Source organism: Bos javanicus, chromosome 10 (genome assembly GCF_032452875.1).
Source record: "Bos javanicus breed banteng chromosome 10, ARS-OSU_banteng_1.0, whole genome shotgun sequence".
Taxonomy (NCBI): Eukaryota; Metazoa; Chordata; class Mammalia; order Artiodactyla; family Bovidae; genus Bos; species Bos javanicus.
In genome coordinates this window covers 82,960,583-82,983,705 of record NC_083877.1, presented here as the reverse complement: position 1 = coordinate 82,983,705, position 23,123 = coordinate 82,960,583, and the positions used below count along the sequence as shown (strand labels likewise).

At 43.1% G+C, this 23,123-nt stretch overlaps 1 long non-coding RNA gene across 1 annotated transcript; it reads right to left on the bottom strand.

Annotated features, from left to right (window-relative positions):
* Positions 1–914: 914 nt before the first annotated feature.
* LOC133254918 (uncharacterized) lies at positions 915–17,127 on the bottom strand. Its single transcript, XR_009738803.1, has 3 exons — positions 16,801–17,127; positions 14,812–15,073; positions 915–2,857 (listed from the first exon to the last, which is right to left on the bottom strand). It is a non-coding gene; the product is annotated as an uncharacterized LOC133254918 (long non-coding RNA).
* Positions 17,128–23,123: the final 5,996 nt, after the last annotated feature.

Here is a 23,123-nt window from a genome sequence, read left to right as displayed (position 1 = left end):
GGACCATGTGACCCTGACACCAGTCAGGGAGCTCTGACAGGCTCAGAGCCAGTATGACCATCACCTGCATCTCCACACTCAAAGCTGGCAGAGGATCCAGTCAGGACAAGCGTCTAAGGTCACTGGTGACACAAAAGGTGGTCCTAATAGCAGAAGTGTAGATAATTAACTCTAAGGGATTTTAAGACCTCTCCTGTCCCAGGATCTGACCCAAATAGTGACTGATGGCATTCTATTTCTGGTCAGCTAGAACCCTGACTCTGGGCTTCCTGCCATCTCTTTTCAGCCATTCTCCTGGCTGGCTGATGACAACTGGGCTGTTTCCTCAGCTTAACCCTCGGCACACTCTAAGATGGGTTCTCAAATGGTATGTGCTCAGTCACTTCAGTCGTGTCCGACTCTTTGTGACCCCATGGACTGTAGCCCACCAAGCTCCTCTGTCCGTGGGATTTCCCAGGCAAGAATACCGGAGTGGGTTGCCATGCCCTCCTCCAGGGGATCTTCCTGACCCAGGAATTGAACCTGCAGCTACAGCATCGCAGGCGGATTCTTTACCCACAGAGCCACCTGGGAAGCCCTTCTCAAATGGTGTTCATCCCCAAATCAGCTGGGATACCTTTGGAAATGCTTGTTTCCAGGCTGTGCTCCCAGGGGTTCTGATTCAGTGGCTTTGGTGAGTGTCCTGGGAATCTGCATTTTAACAAACAGCGTAACTGAGGATCACTGATCCTCCACCCTTTGCCCTGCATGCTGAATCGGGACACAGACAAGCCTCCTGATTAGGCAACAGGCTCTTCCATGGCCATTCTGCCAGGCTCACCCCAGCCCCGGATGCCCTGGTCCTTTCAGGCGCCTGCTCAGCTGGTCCCCTCGGAGACCCCCCCCCCACACACACACACCTTGGCTGCCTCTGAATGGGTGTGGGCTCTGCCTCTGAAGAATTCCTAAACCATTTTTATCTCCCAGGCCGGTGGCTGTAGGCTTGAAATCAGGCTAATTCTCTTTTCAACCCTTCAACACAAAAGATTCATTTTCCTCCCTTTCTTGGGCAATACGCTTATTTGCCCTGAGGAACCTAGACTTATGAAACACATAAGCCTACTTACTAGAATGTCTTGAAAGCAGCTTCTCCCTCAGCCCATGGCATCAGCCATTCCGTCCGTGTGGCCCTTTGGGTGGCTGCTAATGGAAAATTCAATCAACAATAAAGAGATTTCTTGACCCGGGTCACCGCAAGGTCCAGAGCCAGGGCAGGCCTCAAGCCTGTCTTGGTTCGGTTTCTTTCCCTCTGTTTTTGCTTTGTTTTTGTTTTGTTTTCAATCTCTCTTTGCCTTGCAGAGTGTAAACAACACCCAACTCCATATCCACAGAGGGAGAGAGACTGTCTGCCATAACATTCCAAGCAAAATAATCCTGGCTTTCTCCTGACTAGGCCATGTCTGTCACAGGCTTCCTCGGAGCCAATGACTGCAGACTCCTAGTTGACTTACCCTGACCCCGAAGCTGGGGGGATGGGCATGGGGGTCCCCCAATAACATAGGCTGTATGGGGTGGGGTGGACCCTGGGTCCTTTAGGATGGGGGAAGGGAGGAATGGGATACAGGGTAGTCTTACAACAACCACCGAAACAGCTAGTGCTAGCCCCAAATTCACCCAGGGGATCCTCTGGTTAAAAGCAGTAGAAATCAGGCACAAAATAAGTCTTTGGTGGCTAATCGGCTACCTGTGAACACAGGCGAAGGAGACGTGAGGGGTAATGGAAACAGCAGGGCTTTCATCCAAAGAGGAAAGGGTTCATTCAACACACAAGTTTCTCTTCTCTACTCACTCTTGCCTCCAAATTCAATCTTGAAGTTTTCCCCAGATAAAAGTCACTTCACATCTAATTCTTCTTATTCTTTGCTGCTGCTGCTGCTGCTGCTAAGTTGCTTCAGTCGTGTCTGACTCTGTCCCACCCCATAGACGGCAGCCCACCAGGCTCCACCATCCCTGGGATTCTCCAGGCAAGAACACTTGAGTGGGTTGCCATTTCCTTCTCCAATGCAGGAAAGTGAAAAGTGAAAGGAAAGTTGCTCAGTCGTGTCTGACTCTTCGTGACCCCATGGACTGCAGCCCACCAGGCTCCTCCAGTAACTTTATATCACTTAAGAAATCTGACAGACAATTCCTCTTAAAGGCATGGTGCCTATTTTCTTGGTAAGTATAAAAATATGCTTAAGAAGTGTTACAGAAAGCAGGGACTGCCTGCTTGCTGCTCAAAAGTCAATAAAGAGGCCAGGTGGGTGGAAAAGAAAGTTTTCTTTGTTTTGGATGCCGGCTACCAGCTGGGGTAGGGAGGACGGTGTATCTGAAGGCCAACTGCCACTCACTCCAACCCCAGCAATCAGGGGATAGAGCTTTTGTAGACAGAGGGAGGGCACTCCATGCAGAAACAGCACAGTTAGCTCTGACAGTCATCTTCGGATTGGTCATCGGTGGTCTGACCAGTGTCATCTTAGTTGTTTTAGGTACAGTTAATCTTCAGTTCCAGGGTCAGTTTGTTTCCATTTCTTTGAAGCCAGTTCTCGAAACTGTGGCAGCTTATGTCATGATTACAGTCTGGTCATCATGCAGTTAACGTCTCCACGTGGTGAGGGTTTCAGTATCTATAAGACAGCTCATAGGATATGGCTCAGAATATTATCTATAGCCCTTAAGAGGGAACTAAAGGTCCTTGACTATGGTTAATGACTAAACTGTTATTATCCGGTCTCCTCTGACTGTTTTCCTTTATTTCTGCATTCTCTCACTTCTCTGGTTAACTTTATTCACTGGGTAAAGTTTTTCCACAGGCAAAAGACAGGCAGAGGACATGGGCCTGGGGGGCAAGGATCACAGGTTCCTGATTAGTTTCAGAAGAACAAATCAAGGTAAAACATTTTTATCCATGAAAACAGTAGTTCGTATATCGAGATTTTTTCCTTTGAAGAAATTGGTATCAAATTGTTTTTTTAAAACTATACCCATTTGCAGGCATAGATTCAGGACCCAGAAACAGAAAGGATCCAATATTTTTTTAAGAGAAACCACTTGTCAGTTAGGAGCGATCTGAGTAAGCTAAAGCTCAAAACTAAGTTAGAAGAGAAAGGAAAAAAAAAAAGATCAATTAGGACTTGCAGAGATTCTAAGTAGAAAACAAGCTCCCCAGGGTCCATGAACGATCTCCAAGCAGAGGGAAGAGAAGTAACACTTGGTCTTTGGTGTGGGTTCCTCTAAATCCATGCCACCCCAGATGTAGCCCATGGGGATCTTATGTTCCCATTACCCCAGATGTAGCCCATGGGGGTCTTATGTTCCCATTACCCCAGATGTAGCCCATGGGGATCTTATGTTCCCATTACCAGAGAATGACTTAGGAAAGGATGGAAAATGAACCATTTATTGACAGAGAAACTGTCCTGACTGCTCTGAAAAGACACAGGAATGGACAAGTCTTCCTCTTCAACCAGGCACTGTCTTGTTGGGCTATGGTGCCTAGAACTTGGCAGTCAGCTGGTCTGAGGACCAAAGCCACGAGGGAGGGCAGAATAGGAGAGTCTCAGAGACGTAAAGCTGGGGCATGCCTGCCACCAAAAGCCTGTCCTGACTCTGTGCTTCCTGCCACTTGAAGTGGTAAACTTCCCTATATGAAGCTGCTGGAGTCAGGACTTGAATTAATTGCAGCAGAATGCTTTCTTACGCACAGGATTTTGGTGACCATGGGTTCTAACACTAAAATTCTAGTGGGTAAACTTGATAATCCATTTAATTGGTATAGGATGCTTTGGGCTGCAAAGTAGAGAATACATGACAAAAGGCTTTAAACAATAAGGATATTTCTTTATCTTGCTTAACAAGAAATAGGGAGGCAGATATTTTCCAGGCTATCTACCTAGTTAGACTCCAAATCTGTCACCCTCAGATGACAAGGTCAAAAGCAACTAAGGAGATATGGAATTCATTCATGCTTGCTTCTAACTTTCTCACCAAAGAAAATTGTTCCTAGAAGCCGCTTCACACATTTCCCCTCAAGTCTCATTGGTCAGAACTGAGTAGGTTACATGGCCATCTTCCCTTCAAGCAAGCCCCTATGCTATGCTATGCTAAGTCGCTTCAGTCATGTCCGACTCTGTGCGACCCCATAGACGGCAGCCCACCAGGCTCCCCCGTCCCTGGGATTCTCCAGGCAAGAACACTGGGATGGGTTGCCATTTTCTTCTCCAATAAGCAAGCCCCTGGCGTTTCCAAAATCTTATGGAGACAATTCTCTCATGCAGGAGAAGGTGGGAAGGGAATGACCAGCAGGTAGGAGACCCAATCGCCTTAGCTAAATCCTCCCGACCGAGTTTCCTCCAACCCAAGTTATGCTCACAGTTTTCCACAGGAGGAAAAATGCTCATACTCTTTCGGCAGAAAATGTATAATAATCCATCCGCTTAGATCCAAATATTTAATGATAGCTGTGTATCAAACTCTTAGAAACACCTGTGAATTTCACGTTGCCTGGTGCACCAACAGCAGGGAAGGAAGAGGCTCTCATTAGCTGGTAAATTATGACAAAGCCCTCTTACTGGGCAAGAAGTTAGTGAAGGTAGCCTGTGCCCTCCTAGGGAGGAAGCATTCATGTTTAAACCCTTGTCTTGTTAAATGGGTCGTGCGTGCTCAGTCACTCAGCCGTGTCCGATTTGTGACCCTATTTGTGACTGGCATAGGGCGCCAGGCTCCTCTGTCCATGGGATTTTCCAGGTAAGAACACTGGAGTGGGTTGCCATTTCCCTTCCCCAGGGGATTTTCCTGACCCAGGGATTGAACCCACATCTCCTGTGTCTCCTGCGTTGCAGGCGGATTCTTTATCTGCTGAACCACCGAGGAAGGATGTTAAATGGGTCATTAGACAACAATGTGATGCCTGAAGTACTTGAAACTACACCTGCTCTTTATTGTATCTTCACAATTTTTCTGTTGTTCTTTTTTTTTCCTTCCCCAATATCTAGTGTATATTCTCAAAAATACCTTTTTAAAAAATATTTCTGGGATTGTTCTATGACCAGACCTTTCCAGGGATGTCTGGGATCTGGTCTGGGACATTTCCTACCAATATATTTTTCATAGAAATGGTAAAGAAGGAAGGGAAAGTAATATTAATTAAGTATCTATTACATGCCTTGTGGTACTTGCTCTTTTTGGATTCAATTCACTGAGCAGAGGGACGGTCTAGTAAAGAGAATACAGGCTATGTGTCCACACACAGATCCCTTAATTACTCCAACAGTATTCTTTACCCCTAAAATATGGATAATAGTTTCTACCTCATAGCATTGCTATGAGAACTAAATAATCTAAGCATGGGCTACCAGGTAGCATGTGCTCCAAAAATGACTGACACCCCTATGGGGTAGCCTCCAGTGGTGGACTGTATCCTGTCACTTATGAGAGTTGATTTTTAGGTTTGCGGGGATTTTGCAGGCTAGCTGTTTAACAGTTGTTAGCTTGATGGGAATATTTATGTCCCAGAAATCAGCAAGCACTACAAAGCAGAGCTTTTCTTCTTGGAGAGCCAGTTGTGAAACATTTGCCGGTGTATCACTGATTAGTTCCATCTGATAGATGAGATTCAGAGAGGTCAAGTAACTTACCCAAGAATATACAGCAAGAAAAGGACAGAAATGGGATACGAACTCAGGTCCGTATCATTGCAAACCTTTCTACTCACTTCTCTACTCATTCACAGGCATGAATAGAAACTATTGTGCATTTTTCACAGCCATTCACTCTTTCATTTAGCAATTATTTATTAAGCATCTATGGAGTATGTGCCAAGCACTCTTCTAGAGACTGCAGGATCTACGTATTTAAAACAAAATGTCACAATGCCTCAAGTCTACCCTCAAGGGGTGGTCATCATCACTTTGAAATTAAACCTCATGTTATTTGAATTCAATCTACTTGTCAGCCACTGCTCAAGGCAGTATCCAAGGACTCTCTCTGCTCAAGTGTTGGACAAAATCATGAGGTTGGTAAACTGCCTTGGAGTCCACTCCACGCCATCCCTGCTGCAGCCCAGCCTTTCTCCCTCCAGATTTGTCCCGGCCAGAGTGTAAAAGCGGAGCACTGAGAAATACGCTTATCGAGTTCCCTGGCCGTCCAGTCGTAAGGATTCAGTGCTTTCACTGCCACGGCGGGCCTGGGTTCAATCCCTAGTTAGGGAACTGATTTCCCACAGGCCAAGTAAGGCATCCAAAAAATAAATAAATAGGAACGTGCTTATTATATGTTATAATATGATGCTCTCAGAGTATTTGCATTTTTAGACAACAATCTCCAGGAGACAAAAGCTGATGCAATGAAGTAACCTGGCGAGAAATTATCTGTGGTCATCACAAACAGTGTAAGCTACTTCCTTCCTGCTTCCCCACCCAAATGTAGCACAACTTTTGATGTTTCCCAAACTTTGGTCATTCTAGTACTACTTTCTGTTTTTTTCCATACTATCACCTGTTTATTTTAATAAATACTTATATTTTCTTCTGTAAGTCAGTTCACTTTTTCTCCTTAAATTTATTTGAAAAGAAAGTGTCGAAAGGTGGAGGGGGGGAGATAAATTATGAGTTTAGAATTAATGTATACATACTATGTAAAATAGTCAACAAGGAGCTACAGTTTAGCACAGGGAACTCTACTCAATATTCTGTAATAATCTATATGGGGAAAGAATCTGAAAAAGAATGGATGTATGCACGCATGCCTGCATGCTCTTGTTTCAGTCGTGTCTGACTCTTTGCTTATGAACTGTAGGCTGCCAGGCTCCTCTTCCATAGGATTCTCCAGGAAGGAATACTGGAGTGGGTTGCCATGTCCTTGTCTAGGGTATCTTCCCAACCCAGGGATCGAACTCACTCCTCTTATGTCTCCTGCATTGGCAGGTGGGTTCTTTACCTCTAGTACCACCATATGTATAGGAGAAAGAAGTGAAGTCACTCAGTCCTGTCTGACTCTGCAACACTATGGACTATATATGTACATGTGTAACTAAATCACTTTGCTGCACACTTAAAACTATTACATTGTAATCAACTATCTGCACGTGCATGCTTGGTTGCTCAGTTACGTTGGATTCTTTGCGACTCTATGGACTGTAGCCTGCCAGGCTCCTCTGTTCGTGGGATTCTCTAGGCAAGAATACTGGAGTGGGTTGCCATTCCCTCCAATATAAAATAAAAAAATTTTTAAAGTGTCACTGCTTTAAATAAAAAACTATCATGAGTCACCAAAGATATGATAATCAAAATAAATATACAACTATTATACAGAAGAATGAAAGTGAAAGTCACTCAGTCATGTCTGACTCTTTGTGACCCCATGAATTGTACAGTCCATGGAATTCTCCAGGCCAGAATACTGGAGTGGGTAGCCTTTCCCTTCTCCTGAAAATCTTCCCAACCCAGAGATCGAACCCAGGTCTCCCTCATTGCAGGCAGATTCTTTACCAGCTGAGCCACAGAGGAAGCCCAAGAATACTGGAGTGGGTAGCCTATCCCTTCTCCAGGGGATCTTCCCAACCCAGCAATTGAACCAGGGTCTCCTGCATTGCAGGTGGATTCTTTACCAACTGAGCTGTCAGGGAATATTCCCATGTTTAATTCCAACAATCATCTCATAGGCCACCAGTGGTCCATGTATCTCACTCTAGAAACGCTGTTCTAAGACTGGGGAGAGGGTTTCTCTCTTCCCAGGAGTTAAGTTAGCATTTAAAATACTCTGATCAAAAATGTTTATTCTAAGGGAAGTGTCCCTAAGTTGAGAGTTTAACAGTTTGCAAGAATTATAAGAAAGGTTTTCGATGAACACAAAATGTTTTCTTATTCTTATTTTTCTCCATTCTGGCCTCTTTTCAGATAAAGTCTGTATTTCCTTCCTCTTTCTCTTTAGTAAACTCAGCTCCATCATGAGCACTCAACCCTCTGCCCTCCTCAGCAGTGTCTGCCCCCAGTGATTCACTTTGGGGCTTCCTCCACCAGCGTGGCCCTCCTCACCCCGTTGACATTACAACTCTCCTCATTTGTAAGAAGTATGATTATTTCACACCAAACTGTGAACCCAGAAGCAACCAAAAGTAAATGCTCAGTTTGGGGGTCTGGATGATAAAGCTGCTGAACTGTCTTGGGTATGTCTTGAGTGTGTCTTCAGGCTTTTCTTCTCAGCTCTATGTGCAATGGATCTCAAAGGCCTGGGCCTGAATTAATAGGTGTCAGGCATTTACCTAAACCTATGACAACTAGTTTACCCTGTTCATGCAAGGAAAGGGATGGGGGCTTCCTATGCAATATTTCTTAGTCTACCTACATACCCTGCACCCTACTCATTTCACTAATGAAAAATAGGATTTTATGTAATCCAATGCAACTCTCAATTCTGATTGAAGATAGATGTTTAGGCCACCCTAGCAAGTAGGAATGGAAAAGCAATTTAATAAGGTTTAGAAAAATAAAAATGTGTGATGTTCCTTGGACTGTTGCAGGGCAAAGTAATACATTTTAGTCTCATAGGAATTAAGCCATCGTGGTCAGGACAACAAGCAGTGATATTGGCAATTTCACAGAGAAATCTCTGCTGGATACTGGATCACAATGCAAAGCAGCCCTGCACTGGGCCCATTTATAAGCTACATGGGCTGATGACTCTGCCTTTTACACCTTGCACTTCCCTGAAGACATAAATATTTACATTTGCGAAGCCATTTACAAAGCACTTTCGCATGTCTTTTCTTTGAGACTTCAGATCAAGTCAGAGCAGAGCAGGTAGTGTGTTTTATGGACAAAGAGACCTTGGGAAGTCAGACACACTCATACCAACAGAGATGGAAAAAAAAAAACAAACTTAGGCGTAATTAGTCTATACTCTGTCACTTGGTTCATGCAAGCCCCAGGGAATATAATTCCAAAAGAAATTCGTGTTTTCTTAGAGAACAGACTTTCAGATAGACACATACACACTGCTATTAACATATTTAAAGTGGAAAACCAACAAGGTCCTACTAGATAGCACAGTTAATGTGGCAGCCTGGATGGGAGGGAAGTTTGGGGGAGAATGGATACATGCATATATATGCCTAAGTCCCTCTGCTTTCTACCTGAAACTATCACAATATTGTTAATCGACTATATTCCAGTATGGGTCTCCCTGGTGGCTCAGTGGTAAAGAATCCACAGGCAATGCAGGAGCCACAGGAGATAGGGGTTCGATCCCTGAGTCGGGAAGTCCCCTGGAGGAACACATGGCAACCCACTCCAGTATTCTTGCCTGGAGAATTCCATGGCCAGAGGAGCCTGGCAGGCTACAGTCCATAGGGTTACAAAGAGTCAGACATAACTGAAGTGATTTAGTACACACACACGCAAACACTCCAGTATAAAATTAAAAGTTTAAAGAAAGGACATTCATGTTTCCACAAATTGCATCTTTCTTCCTGGGTTTGAGTGGCACCACAACCCAATCGCCCAAGCTGGAAATTTTGGCATCTTCATATACATCATCCGATCTCTCATCCTCACTTCCCTCCCTCTTTACACACTGTTACTGCTGTCATCCTCTCTTACCTGGAACCTGGTAATAGAGGTTTTTAAAATTAATTTATTTTTAATTGGAGGATAATTGCTTTACAATGTTGTATACATACATCAACATGAATTAGCCATAGGTATGCTTTATTGACTATGCCAAAGCCTTTGACTGTGTGGATCACAATGAACTGTGGAAAATTCTGAAAGAGATGGAAATACCAGACCACCTGACCTGCCTCTTGAGAAACCTATATGCAGGTCAGGAAGCAACACTTAGAACTGGACATGGAACAACAGACTGGTTCCAAATAGGAAAAGAAGTACGTCAAGGCTGTTTATTGTCACCCTGCTTATTTAACTTATATGCAGAGTACATGGTGAGAAACGCTGGGCTGGAAGAAGCACAAGCTGGAATCAAGATTGCCAGGAGAAATATCAATAACCTCAGATATGCAGATGACACCACCCTTATGGCAGAAAGTGAAGAGGAACTAAAAAGCCTCTTGATGAAAGTGAAAGAGGAGAGTGAAAAAGCTCAACATTCAGAAAACGAAGATCATGGCATCCAGTCCCATCCCTTCATGGGAAATAGATGGGGAAACAGTGGAAACAGTGTCAGACTTTATTTTTCTGGGCTCCAAAATCACTGTAGATGGTGATTGCAGCCATGAAATTAAAAGACGCTTACTCCTTGGAAGAAAAGTTATGACCAACCTAGATAGCATATTCAAAAGCAGAGACATTACTTTGCCAACAAAGGTCCGTCTAGTCAAGGCTATGGTTTTTCCTGTGGTCATGTATGGATGTGACAGCTGGACTGTGAAGAAGGCTAAGTGCCGAAGAATTGATGTTTTTAAACTGTGGTGTTGGAGAAGACTCTTGAGAGTCCCTTGGACTGCAAGGAGATCCAACCAGTCCATTCTGAAGGAGATCAGCCCTGGGATTTCTTTGGAAGGAATGATGCTAAAGCTGAAACTCCAGTACCTTGGCCACCTCATGCGAAGAGTTGACTCATTGGAAAAGACTCTGAGGCTGGGAAAGATTGGGGGCAGGAGGAGAAGGGGATGACAGAGGATGAGATGGCTGGATGGCATCGCTGACTCAATGGACGTGAGTTTGAGTGAACTCTGGGAGTTGGTGATAGACAGGGAGGCCTGGTGTGCTGCAGTTCATGGGGTTGCAAAGAGTCGGACACGACTGAGCCACTGAACTGAACTGAACTGAACTGATACACATGTTTCCTCCCTCCTGAACCTCTTTTCCACTTGCCACCCCATCCCATCCCTCTAGGTTGTCACAGAGCACCAGGATGAGCCCCCTGTGTCATATGCCAACTTCCCATTAGCTACGTATTTTACACTGCATAGCGTTTTAACTGGTCTCTTTGCCTGTACTTTGGAAACAATTCCCAACCCAATTATTCACTACCCAGCTGCCTGAGTGAGCTTTCAGTATATAGCTCTGAATGCATCACCCTCTTGCTTAAAAATCTTCAATATTTCCTTCTTGAATAGAGACTATAGTTCAACTTCTCTCTGTCTCTCTGTCTCTCTATCTGTTTCTCTCTCTCTCTCTCTCTGTCACTTAGACACACACACACACAGGTTAATATACATTCCACCCCCATTAAATTGCATTCACGTTTCAGTTTTACTGAGTATGCCAGATAAGCTTATAACAGTGTTTATTTTCCCTGGGAGGGCATTCTGTCCTCACTACCCATTCACCTAACCAACAGTGGCTAATAAGTCAAGACGCAACTTATAAATCATTTTACAACCCCTAGGAAGTTTTGCCTCCATAAAGCTGACACTGTGTCTCCAATGGCCACACTGTCCCCTGGACACATTTCTGCTCTGGGGCCTGAACATGCATTATCATGTTCCCCTATTTACTTTCTGTCTCCTCCTAAATTGGAGCTCCTGGGGGTAGATAAATGTCTTACTGATCTTTGTATATCCAGTGACTGCATGAAATAAAACACCATGCATTGTAAATAAGTGAACTAATTAATTTCTAGAGCAAATAATGATTACTCACACTAACAGTCAAATACGATTTTCTCTTCTCTGTTAGAGAAGGGTTGGAAAATGCCAACCTGAAGTTGAAGAACCCTGGGGGGCATTCAAAACTTTGTCCATTAAATTTGCCCAGTAAATGGTAACCCTCTTTTTAAAAGGAAAAAATAACCCACAGATGACAGATCCTTCAACTCTTTACACTTGACCTTCATCTAACAACAGCCAGCCCAAAAGGATTTTCTTGACCAACTGGTCAAGGGTAGCTTGTCCATGCAATCATGACCTTTCTTAACTTGTTTTTCCTTCTTAGGCCAAAGTTTTTCTTTCCTTAGTAAATTATTGATTCTAGATGAAGGGAACAGCATGCTTACACTGTCTACAAGGAGCACCAAGGACACCGATTTGGCCAAACTTGATGTTTTCTTTCAGGAAGCCATGGGAAATAAGGCTGGTAAGTCCGGCCAGATGTGAACAATAATATGTTAGTACTGCAAGAGAGCTGAGAAGTCAGCTTACCCAGAATTTCCCAGAGTGGTGTCTAAATATCAGCATGGTGAAATGTTGTTTGAAACATTTTTATTTTAATTATATGCTTATTTATGTGTATTTTAAAAAAACCATTATCAGATCGGTCCTACAGTTTCACATACATTATAGTCAAGACTTTTTTTTTTTAACATATTTACATAAACAAAAAATGTCAATTTAGAGGAAAAATCTTAATGAAGTAATAATGAAAGTGAAAAGTCAACATGCAATGATGAGGATGATGCCTGAATGACTGAAGGTGGAGCAATGCCAACCTGGAGCAGCAGCTCTTCACATCTCCAGCAAAGGAATTAAGACCCAAAGAAGCTAAAGAACACAGGTCACACCCATGGAGGGCCTGGAAGGCAAACTAAGAATCAGGTGCTAACCATTCTAAAAGAAACTTAAATAAAGTGTTCTAAAATAACTTATTAGAGATACCAAGGGAACTTGTCGTGAAAAGATGGGCACAATGAAGGACAGAAATGGTATGGACCTAACAGAAGCAGAAGATATTAAGAAGAGGTGGCAAGAATACACAGAAGAACTATACAAAAAAGATATTCATGACCCAGATAATCATGATCATATGATCACTCACCTACAGCCAGACATCCTGGAATGTAAAGTCAAATGGGCCTTAGGAAGCATTACTATGAACAAAGCTAGTGGAGGTGATGGAGTTCCAGTTGAGCTATTTCAAATCCTAAAAGATGATGCTGTGAAAGTGCTGCACTCAATATGCCAGCAAATTTGGAAAACTCAGCAGTGGCCACAGGACTGGAAAAGGTCAATTTTCATTCCAACCCCAAAGAAAAACAATGTCAAAGAATGCTCAAACTACTGCACAATTGCACTCATCTTACACACTAGCAAAGTAATGCTCAAAATTCTCCAAGCCAGGCTTCAACAGTACTTGAACTGTGAGCTTCCAGATGTTCAAACTGCATTTAGAAAAGGCAGAGGAACCAGAGATAAAATTGCCAACATCTGTTGGATCGAAAAAGCAAGAGAGTTCCAGAAAAACATCTATTTCTGCTTTATTGACTACTCCAAAGCCTTTGTGTAGATCACAATAAAATGTGGAAAATTCTGAAAGAGATGGGAATACCAGACCACCTGACCTGCCTCGAGAGAAATCTGTATGCAGGTCAAGAAACAACAGTTAGAACTGGACATGGAACAATAGACTGGTTCCACATTGGGAAAGGAGTGCACCAAGGCTGTAAACTGTCACCCTGCTTATTTAACTTATATGCAGAGTACATCATGAGGAACGCTGGGCTGGAAGAAGCACAAGCTGGAATCAAGATTGCAGGGAGAAATATCAACAAACTCAGATATGCAGGTGACACCACCCTTATGGCAGAAAGTGAAGAAGAACTAAAGAGCCTCTTGATGAAAGTAAAAGAGGAGAGTGAAAAAGTTGGCTTCAACATTCAGAAAACGAAGATCATGGCATCTGGTCCCATCACTTCATGGCAAATATTGTGATAAAAGTGATAGACTTTATTTTGGAGCCCCCCAAAATAAAGTCTATCACTGTTTCCATTGTTTCCCCACCATCATGGCAAATAGGTGGGGAAACAATGGAAACAGTGATAGACTTTATTTTGGGGGGCTCCAAAATCACTGCAGATGGTGACTGCAGCCATGAAATTAAAAGACACTTGCTCCTTGGAAGAAAACTTATGACCAAAGTAGACAGCTTATTAAAAAGCAGAGACATTTTGCCAACAAAGGTCCATCTAGTCAAAGCTATGGTTTTTCCAGCAGTCATGTATGGATGTGAGAGTTGGACTATAAAGAAAGCTGGGCACCAAAAAATTGATGCTTTTGAACTGTTGGAGTGTTGAAGAAGATTCTTGAGAGTCCCTTAGACTGCAAGGAGATCCAACCAGTCCATCCTAAAGGCAATCAGTCCTGAATATTCATTAGAAGGACTGATGCTGAAGCTGAAACTCCAATACTATGGCCACGTGATGCAAAGAGCCAACTCCTTGAAAAAGACCCTGATGCTGGGAAAGATTGAAGGTGGGGAGGATAAGATGGTTGGATGGCATCACTGACTCAATGAACATGTATTTGAATAAATTCCAGGAGTTGGTGATGGACAGAGAGGCTTGGCGTGCTGCAGTCCATAGGGTCGCAAAGAGTTGGACCCAACTGAGTGACTGAACTGAACTGAAACTAGCTTAAAGTTATTTTAATAGCTTTATTTAACAACAGTAAAAGCAGTTTTAAAATTCAGTATGGGCTTCCCAGGTAGCGCTAGTGGTAAAGATCCCGCCTGTCCATTCAAGAGACATGAGAGATGCAGATTTGATCTCTGGTTCAGGACGATCCCCTGGAGAAGGGCACGGCAAGTCACTCCAGTATTCTTGCCTGGAGAATCCCCATGGACAGAGGAGTCTGGCGGGTTACAGTCCATAGGATCACAAAGAGATGGACATGACTGAAGCGACATGCACGCGCGTATGTTGAAATTACATAGAATAAGTCAGTGAGATATGAAGAGGGGATGATGTATGGAAGAAACCCACACAATATTGTAAAGCAATTATACTCCAATAAAAAATAAATCAATTAATAAAAAACAGATCTGGGGTGGGGGGATAACTTAAAATCCAGGAATTGTTTGAGGGCAGAGAGGAAAGGCAGAAAAGGAAGAGGATAAACCCTACCTACGTCACCTCGGCATGTCCCCAAAGCCACGATTGCCTCCTGCTCCTGCTCCAAAGACAGGGGAAAATGCCAACACTGGAAACATCCTGAGATGATCAGTCATTCTGTGCTGTCCCTGTACTTCCGCTTCATCACACTTCAAGTTTTGCAGGCTGGGATTTTTGCTGTCTTGGCAAACATGATGATGGTGTCAAACCTCATGTTTCCTAAATTTTTGCAGAAATGCTGAGAAGACTTCCATGGGGGCCTATTGTCAATTATCTGGAAAAAAGAGAAGTTTGCAGACATTAGCAACAAGAACTGTGGGGTGAGGCTCTGGATTTTAATGAGAGGGATTCAAATGAGAATGTTGGCTATTTCCTAGAGCTTTCTAAAAATAACCCAGGAGCCTGCTTCCTTCGCTAGCACTTCATTTTCAGTGCCTGCTCATGCTGAAGATGCAGGATAGCTGGAAAGTGCTCCTTGGGATCCAGCACCAGAGCTGTTTGTTCAGATAAATCTAATTTAGCTGTGACCTGCTCTCTCATGCACCAGTGCGCATGCTACCTTCAGGCTCCTGTCAAATTTACACTCAAGGAAGCTTGAAGGTAATAAGGGCACACACATACCAACTTCTGTTGATTTTGCCTCTAATCTCTCTTCCCATTACTGTCACCAACTTAGCCCAAGTTACCGTCATCTCTTGCCTCGGCTACTGCCTCTTCTTTCTATCTTGAATCTATCTTGAATCTATCCCCTCTCCCCCAACCCATCACATTGTAACCAAAACCACCTTTTCCCACACAAAATGAACACATCCCCTGCCATGACCATGAACACCACCACCACCACCACCAATAAAAATGGCTCAATGGCTTTTCATTGCTTATATGATAAAGACAAGAACCTTCAACATGGTTTACAAGAGAGGTGCTCCCTAACCGGTGCCCGAGAACCTCTCCGGCCTCCTCAGCCCGACCCCGTCTGCTCTGCTAACTCCAATCCACTGTCCTCACTCTGGTGCCTCCTGCCTGTCAGGCCCCTTCTGGGGCCCCAGCTGCAGCCCCGTCCTTCCTTCTTTAGCTGCCCTATTCTTATTCATCATTCAGCTCTCAATCAGGTCAGCACTTTCTTAGGAAAGCTTTCCCTGACCCCTCAGAAGAGGCCAAATCCTCTCTGAAATTGCCTCTCCTAGCCCAACAGACCTCTCCTTAGCAGCACTTACCACTACCTCATGTGCACGTTTATTTAATGATTAATTGACTACTAGCATTACCCCTCCCAACAGTAGCTCTGTGAAGGCAGGAACTACAACTCTTTACCCATCCTTGTATCCTCCACATCCAATACCTTGTCTGGCACAGTATGGGACAATCAATACTTGTTGAAAGATAGAAATGTTCACCCTGGCAGATCCAAGCCTTCCTCTCTTGCAGAGGTCCTTCCCAGGAGAAATAAAAGGGTCACCCCATCTAACTATACCTTTACCTCAATCCACCCCCATGAACTCCCTGGTTTCCTATCCCTTGCTGTCCTCACCTTAGTCCTTTTGACAGGAAACCTCCTGTATACAATTCATGGGGAAGGAGGTGGTCCCTGAATTTCCAGAAGTGCTGACTTCTGCCTGGGTCTTCTGAAGGAAGGGTCCCTAAATGTGGTTTACATCGCCTCTCTCAATTTCTCAGTTCAAGTGGTAGAGCTCACATATCATTTTCCTCCATAAGTGAAAAATACATGCTTTTAACATCTCACTGCAGACAAAGTCTTGGGGACTCACTTGTAGAGGAGATTTAGGGAAGAAGGGCAGAAGGAGAATTTACAGGGTTGGGAGAGGTGACTCACATGAAGATTTTAAAGCATCTATTTCCATGGTAGGGGGTGAGAGGTGGGGAGACAGGGATGATGAGATGAGCAATAGGACCTGCAGGGCAAAGGAGGGTAAGAAAAGCTGGTGTACAAGCTGAGACTTCCTTCCTCACCCACTCTGCCCACACCCACATCTCCCTGACCTGAAGTGGACCAGGCCTGTAGTTTAGAGTGAGATGGACATGGGGGCCAGGGTGAGACCACCACTAGCCCCCTGCTCGGCCTTTCCTGGAGGAAGAGCATTCAGCATCTGGTGCGCTGCAAATTCAGCCCAGCCTGTGATGAGGGAGTTATTATTGGCACATTCTCGAGTTTTATTGGGTGTTTTTAAACAGCGATTACTGCGAGAATATGCACAAGGCCAAGAGAAGTCTGTAAACACTGGAAAATGGATCTGCCTGCTCTGTGACAGCTGGGCCAGCTTCCACATGCCAGAAGTTTGGGGCAGGGTCAGATCAGGGCTGCAGATGGTCACCGGCAGGGAGCTACTATTTTTGGGGCACAGGTCATGGGAAAGGCTTCCAGTTCAAAGTTGGCTTCTATGACTGTCCCATAACTTTTCCTTCAGCCTCATGTTTCACAATCAACAGTCCCATCAAGTTTGAGGAAATCACTGGATATTTTCGTTTAAAGACCCTGTTATGGTACTGCCATACAAGTCCATGAGATAAGTGGGCTCATTTTACGGAAGAGAGGACGGTTTCAGCCTCAGACCTCTTTTGCCTCTCATAGAAGGGGGAAGAAAATGGAAAAAATTTAAATATCTTGTTAGGTTCTATTTATGTACATGTTTTCCCATTTCTGATGTGGGCTGAGTTTTAGGAATTCTGTGCCCCTTGCAAAAACTACAGCTGCAAAAAGTACAGAAGACAAGACATCAATCAGTACACTTGTTAGGAAACGTAAGTTGAGATTTCCAAAGGGCAAAGAGCTGAGTTTTGAGATGGTTCATCTGGGAAATTTTTCCCAGTTACGTGAACAACTGAGAAAGGGCAGGGTCCCACTGACCCATAGGAAGTCCAAGTAGCTCTTCTGCTTCTCATTCACTTTCTATCTGTGGATGGGAAAAGAAATTGATCAAGGGGAAAGAGTCACCTAAGAGTTTGGAGGGGAGAGCAGAAAGTAATTATAGATGAGGATCTAGTACTAGAACTTGGTTTCAAAGGCTAGTGCATAATGGACACACCTTGGAGCATTTTAAGAATTCTGATTGTCAGATCCTTCACAGTATCTGCCTTTTCAATGGGCGTCTCATGATTCCAAAGCAGCCGAAGGAAAAACTGCGCTAAAGCAGCTAAAATCACAGTGGAGGGTGCCAGGAAGGATAATGATATTCAGAAGCCATTATCATTGTTAAAACTCAGAGATAAAAGACAAATATTAGCTAAAGTATAAATCCAAGAAAAAATTAGGATGTTAAAAAGGTGAGCTCCATTCAAATAAGACCAAGGTTGGCTTAGCAGTCATTGAAAGTAGCTGCACATTAGTAAATTTGATGTAAAATTTTGGTTAGGAGAGAGAAGGCCCAACTCAAACTGGATTAAGCAAAAAAAAAAATCAAGAATCTATTGGTTCACATCAATGGAAGGTATAGATGTAGATCTGGTCTTCAGGGATTCATGGCTCAAATGTCATCAAAACTCAGTCCCTCTGCCTTCACCTCTTGAATGTTACATTTCCTCTGTCTTGATTCTCTTTTCATACCTCTTCTTGTGGAGAAGATATCTGTCTGGAGTCCCAAGCTGTCATACTCGATTCCAAGTCTAGAAAAGAGAACTACTCTAAGTTACTCCAAAAAAAAAAAAAAAAAATCCCAGAACTTTTTCTGATTGGACTAGCCTACATGGATCTCATGACTACGTCTGAAACAATCTTTCTGGTCAGGGATTAAAAAATCATGTTGCTGAGATCTGCATAATTTCTCCACCCCTAGATCTGGGCAGGGAGTGGTAGACTAAGTACATGGGGAAGGGGAGGTGTTACCCTAACAAAAAACTCTAGGATGTTCTTCCCAGAAAAAGTGGGAATAGAGGTTGGGAGCAGAAGTCACAGTTATGTACTACAGCAGCTGAGAAATATTGTCATCTATTTAACTATACAAAAATGTTACCATCAGCTAATATTCACATGCTTATTACTCCGTATAAAATATGAAAGTGTGTATTTGAATATGGGTACTATATTATTATTATAATGATCTGTTTTGTTATTAATATTCCCCAGTGGATTATAACCCCTAGGAGGGGAGAGACTATGTTTATTTTGTTTATCCATGTGGACAATTCAGTCCACTTCAGTCACTCAGTTGTGTCAGACTCTTTGCGACCCCATGAATTGCAGCACGCCAAGCCTCCCTGTCCATCACCAACTCCTGGAGTTCACTCAAACTCATGTCCGTCGAGTCAGTGATGCCATCCAGCCATCTCATCCTCTGTTGTCCCCTTCTCCTCCTGCCCCTACTCCCTCCCAGCATCAGAGTCTTTTCCAATGAGTCAACTCTTTGCATCAGGTGGCCAAAGTACTGGAGTTTCAGCTTTAGCATCATTCCTTCCAAAGAACCCCAGGACTGATCTCCTTTAAAATGGACTGGTTGGATCTCCTTGCAGTCCAAGGGACTCTCAAGAGTCTTCTCCAACACCACAGTTCAAAAGCATCAATTCTTCAGCGCTCAGCTTTCTTCACAGTCCAACTCTCACATCCATACATGACCACTGGAAAAACCATAGCCTTGACTAGACGAACTTTTGTTGGCAAAGTAATGTCTCTGCTTTTCAATATGCTATCTAGGTTGGTCATAACTTTTCTTCCAAGGAGTAAGCATCTTTTAATTTCATGGCTGCAGTCACCATCTGTAGTGATTTTGGAGCCCAGAAAAATAAAGCCTGACACTGTTTCCACTGTTTCCCCATCTATTTGCCATGAAGTGATGGGACCAGATGCCATGATCTTAGTTTTCTGAATGTTGAGCTTTAAGCCAACTTTTTCACTCTCCTCTTTCACTTTCATCAAGAGGCTCTTTAGTTCCTTTTCACTTTCTGCCATAAGGGTGGTGTCATCGGCATATCTGAGGTTATTGATATTTCTCCTGGCAATCTTGATTCCAGCTTGGGCTTCTTCCAGCCCAGCGTTTCTCATGATGTACTCTGCATATAAGTTAAATAAGCAGGGTGACAATACACAGCCTTGACGTACTTCTTTTCCTATTTGGAACCAGTCTGTTGTTCCATGTCCAGTTCTAAGTGTTGCTTCCTGACCTGCATATAGGTTTCTCAGGAGGCAGGTCAGGTGGTTTGGTAGTCCCATCTCTTTCAGAATTTTCCACAGTTTATTGTGATCCACACAGTCAAAGGCTTTGGCATAGTCAATAAGGCAGAAATAGATGCTTTTCTGAAATTCTCTTGCCTTTTCAATGATCCAGCGGATGTTGGCATTTTTATCTCTGGTTCCTCTGCCTTTTGTAAAACCAGCTTGAACATCTGGAAGTTCACGGTTCACATATTGCTGAAGCCTGGCTTGGAGAATTTTGAGCATTACTTTACTAGCATGTGAGATGAGTGCAATTGTGCGGTAATTTGAGCATTCTTTGGCATTGCCTTTCTTTGGGATTGGAATGAAAACTGACCTTTTCCAGTCCTGTGGCCACTGCTAAGTTTTCCAAATTTGCTTGCATATTGAGTGCAGCACTTTCATAGCATCATCTTTCGGGATTTGAAATAGCTCAACTGGAATTCCATCACCTCCACTAGCTCTGTTCGTAGTGATGCTTTCTAAGGCCCACTTGACTTCACATTCCAGGATGTCTAGCTCTAGGTCAGTGATCACACCATTGTGATTATCTTGGTCGTGAAGATCTTTTTTGTACAGTTCTTCTGTGTATTCTTGCCATCTTTTCTTAATATCTTCTGCTTCTGTTAGGTCCATACCATTTCTGTCCTTTATTGAGCCTATCTTTGCATGAAATGTTCCCTCGGTATCTCTAATTTTCTTGAAGAGATCTCTAGTCTTTCCCATTCTATTGTTTTCCTCTATTTCTTTGCATTGATCTCTGAGGAAGGCTTTCTTATCTCTCCTTGCTATTCTTTGGAACTCTGCATTCAGATGCTTATATCTTTCCTTTTCTCCTTTGCTTTTCACTCCTCTTTTTTTCACAGCTATTTGTAAGGCCTCCCCAGACAGCCGTTTTGCTTTTTAAGCCATCTTAAAGTGGGATGTGTGTAAAAAGGTGTGGTGCATGAAGATAATAGTAGATTTTTTAGTTATTTTTCTTATCTAATTTTTTAGGATAAAAGTAAGCTTTATTAACATTTTGTGTATTGATATACAGATTGGCAATGACACCCTCGCTAGGTTCAGAAGTCAGACCTCCATGGTAATGGTAATAGGGGTCTCAAGAGAAGAGTGTGAACTCCACTTGCTCATTTGCTCCTCTGGCTCCTGGCCTCCTATTCTCTGCCCCATCTCTTGTTCCCACTCAGCACCCTTTAGATTCACTATCTGATGCTATGACTATCTGATACAAGACTTCTCACTCAGGAACTGTCCTCATCCAAGTAGAAGACTCACCTTCTTTTTCACCCCAGGATGTCTGGCCCTATCAGTGCAATCTGTTAATCCCTAGCCATCTTTATTTAGAGGCTCAGTGGTAATGAACCCAACCCTTCATATTGTGGATTGGAGAACAGGTTGGCTCAATTATCAGCCAACTTGGATTTCTCAAACATCCACAATGTCCAGAGCACCATGACAGGAAGAGGGAGATAAGGAGGTTCACAAGGGAAGAGTCTTGCCCTCATAGAGCTCAACAATGCAACTGTAAAGATGACTGGTGTAGAGAGCAGAGGATGGTGATAACATGGGCTTTATTCAAAAGGCATCATTCCCCTTCTGCTGTTTTAAAGGGAGCACTGCTGTTAATAGGGCAAGGTTTTCGTGCACCCCAGTTCTTTTTAACATAGCGTTGGACTTTACCTCCCCATGTGTAGACAAATGTCATTAAATCATTAAATCTTCCGTAGGCTGAAACAAAGGAAGCTGGAAATGTACCTGATTTATCCAGTGAGAAAGGAAATTAGCCTGTCAAGAGAAAATAAGGAGTAAAGATTTGATTCTCAGATTAGGAGTCAGATCTATGGCCTCCCCAGGGCTCATTCCAATAAGGTAAACAGACTGGCTGCATTATTTATCAATCTACAATGGTTGCAGGCAATATCACCAATGCCCAATTTTATGTTTCATTAGGATTTCAATTAATCTCTTCCTCATTTAGTCTGGGAGAAGGATTGATCTGCCTTTAAGTGAATACCACACAATCCTTTCCTTTCAAAAGGCAAATAAGTTTATATATTTGATTTATTTACTTTGTCATAATATGGTCCAGAAACATCTATTCTTTCTATTTCTCTGACTATATTGACTTTGCCAGAAGTTGTAGCTTCAAGAACTTTTCTTTCTCTCCCTAAGAAGAGGATTTTTCTCTGTCTGAATCTTGTATTTCCAAACAATTTTATTCCTGAGGAACATACCTCAAAAGAAAACTATTGTTCATGAGCACTCAGACATTTTGCAACTGTGCCAGTAAAGTAAAACCTCCCAAGAGATACCCAAAGTTCTCTTTGAGGTACCCTAATCTCCACATCTAACAGGAAACAAAGGTTTTACATTTTCTTTAGGCCTAATAAGACTTGATGTCACTCAAAAATATGGAATATATGAAAATAGTTTCCAAAAGAACCTTTGGTAATTTTTTTGTCTACAGAATGAGTGGAACTATTCATGTTTTTCCATAGCCTCCTTCTCTCCAAATAAAAAGGAAAAACATCTACAAAGAGAAAATAGGTTATTCATATTCTACAGTTGAATCATTGATGTAAGCAACAGAACACTCATCTCTAAATGGCTTGAAAAATAAAGGGATTTAATCTTAACTGTACAGCAAGCCGTCTGAGGCAGGCTGGTTTCCAGTAGATCAATAATGCCATCAAAAACCAGATTCTTTTCTCCTTAGAACGCTAATTCTCTTCTCGGACTTGACACATTACAATAGAAAGATGAGTGCAGTAACCTCAAGCACTGTTGCTGTTTAGACACTAAGCTGTGTCCAACTCTTTTGCAACCTCATGGGCTGTAGCCCACCAGGCTCCTCTGTCCATGGGATTTTCCAGGCAAGAATACTGTAGTAGGTTATCATTTCCTTCTCCAGGGGAATCTTCTCAACCCAGGGGTTAAACCCACATCTCCTGCACTAACAGGCAGATTCTTTACCACTGAGCCACCTGTGTTCACATATGAACACATCAAAGCTAGAGGACAAAATGTTCCATCCCTATTTGCCTTTTAAGAGAAACGTTTTCTTTTCCAGAAGCCCTGAAAAAAAAAAAAAAGCTTTCCTCATATTGTATTGGCTAGAATGTATTATACACCCACATTCCATATCCAAAAAAGAAAACTTTATTTTGCAGAATTCCCA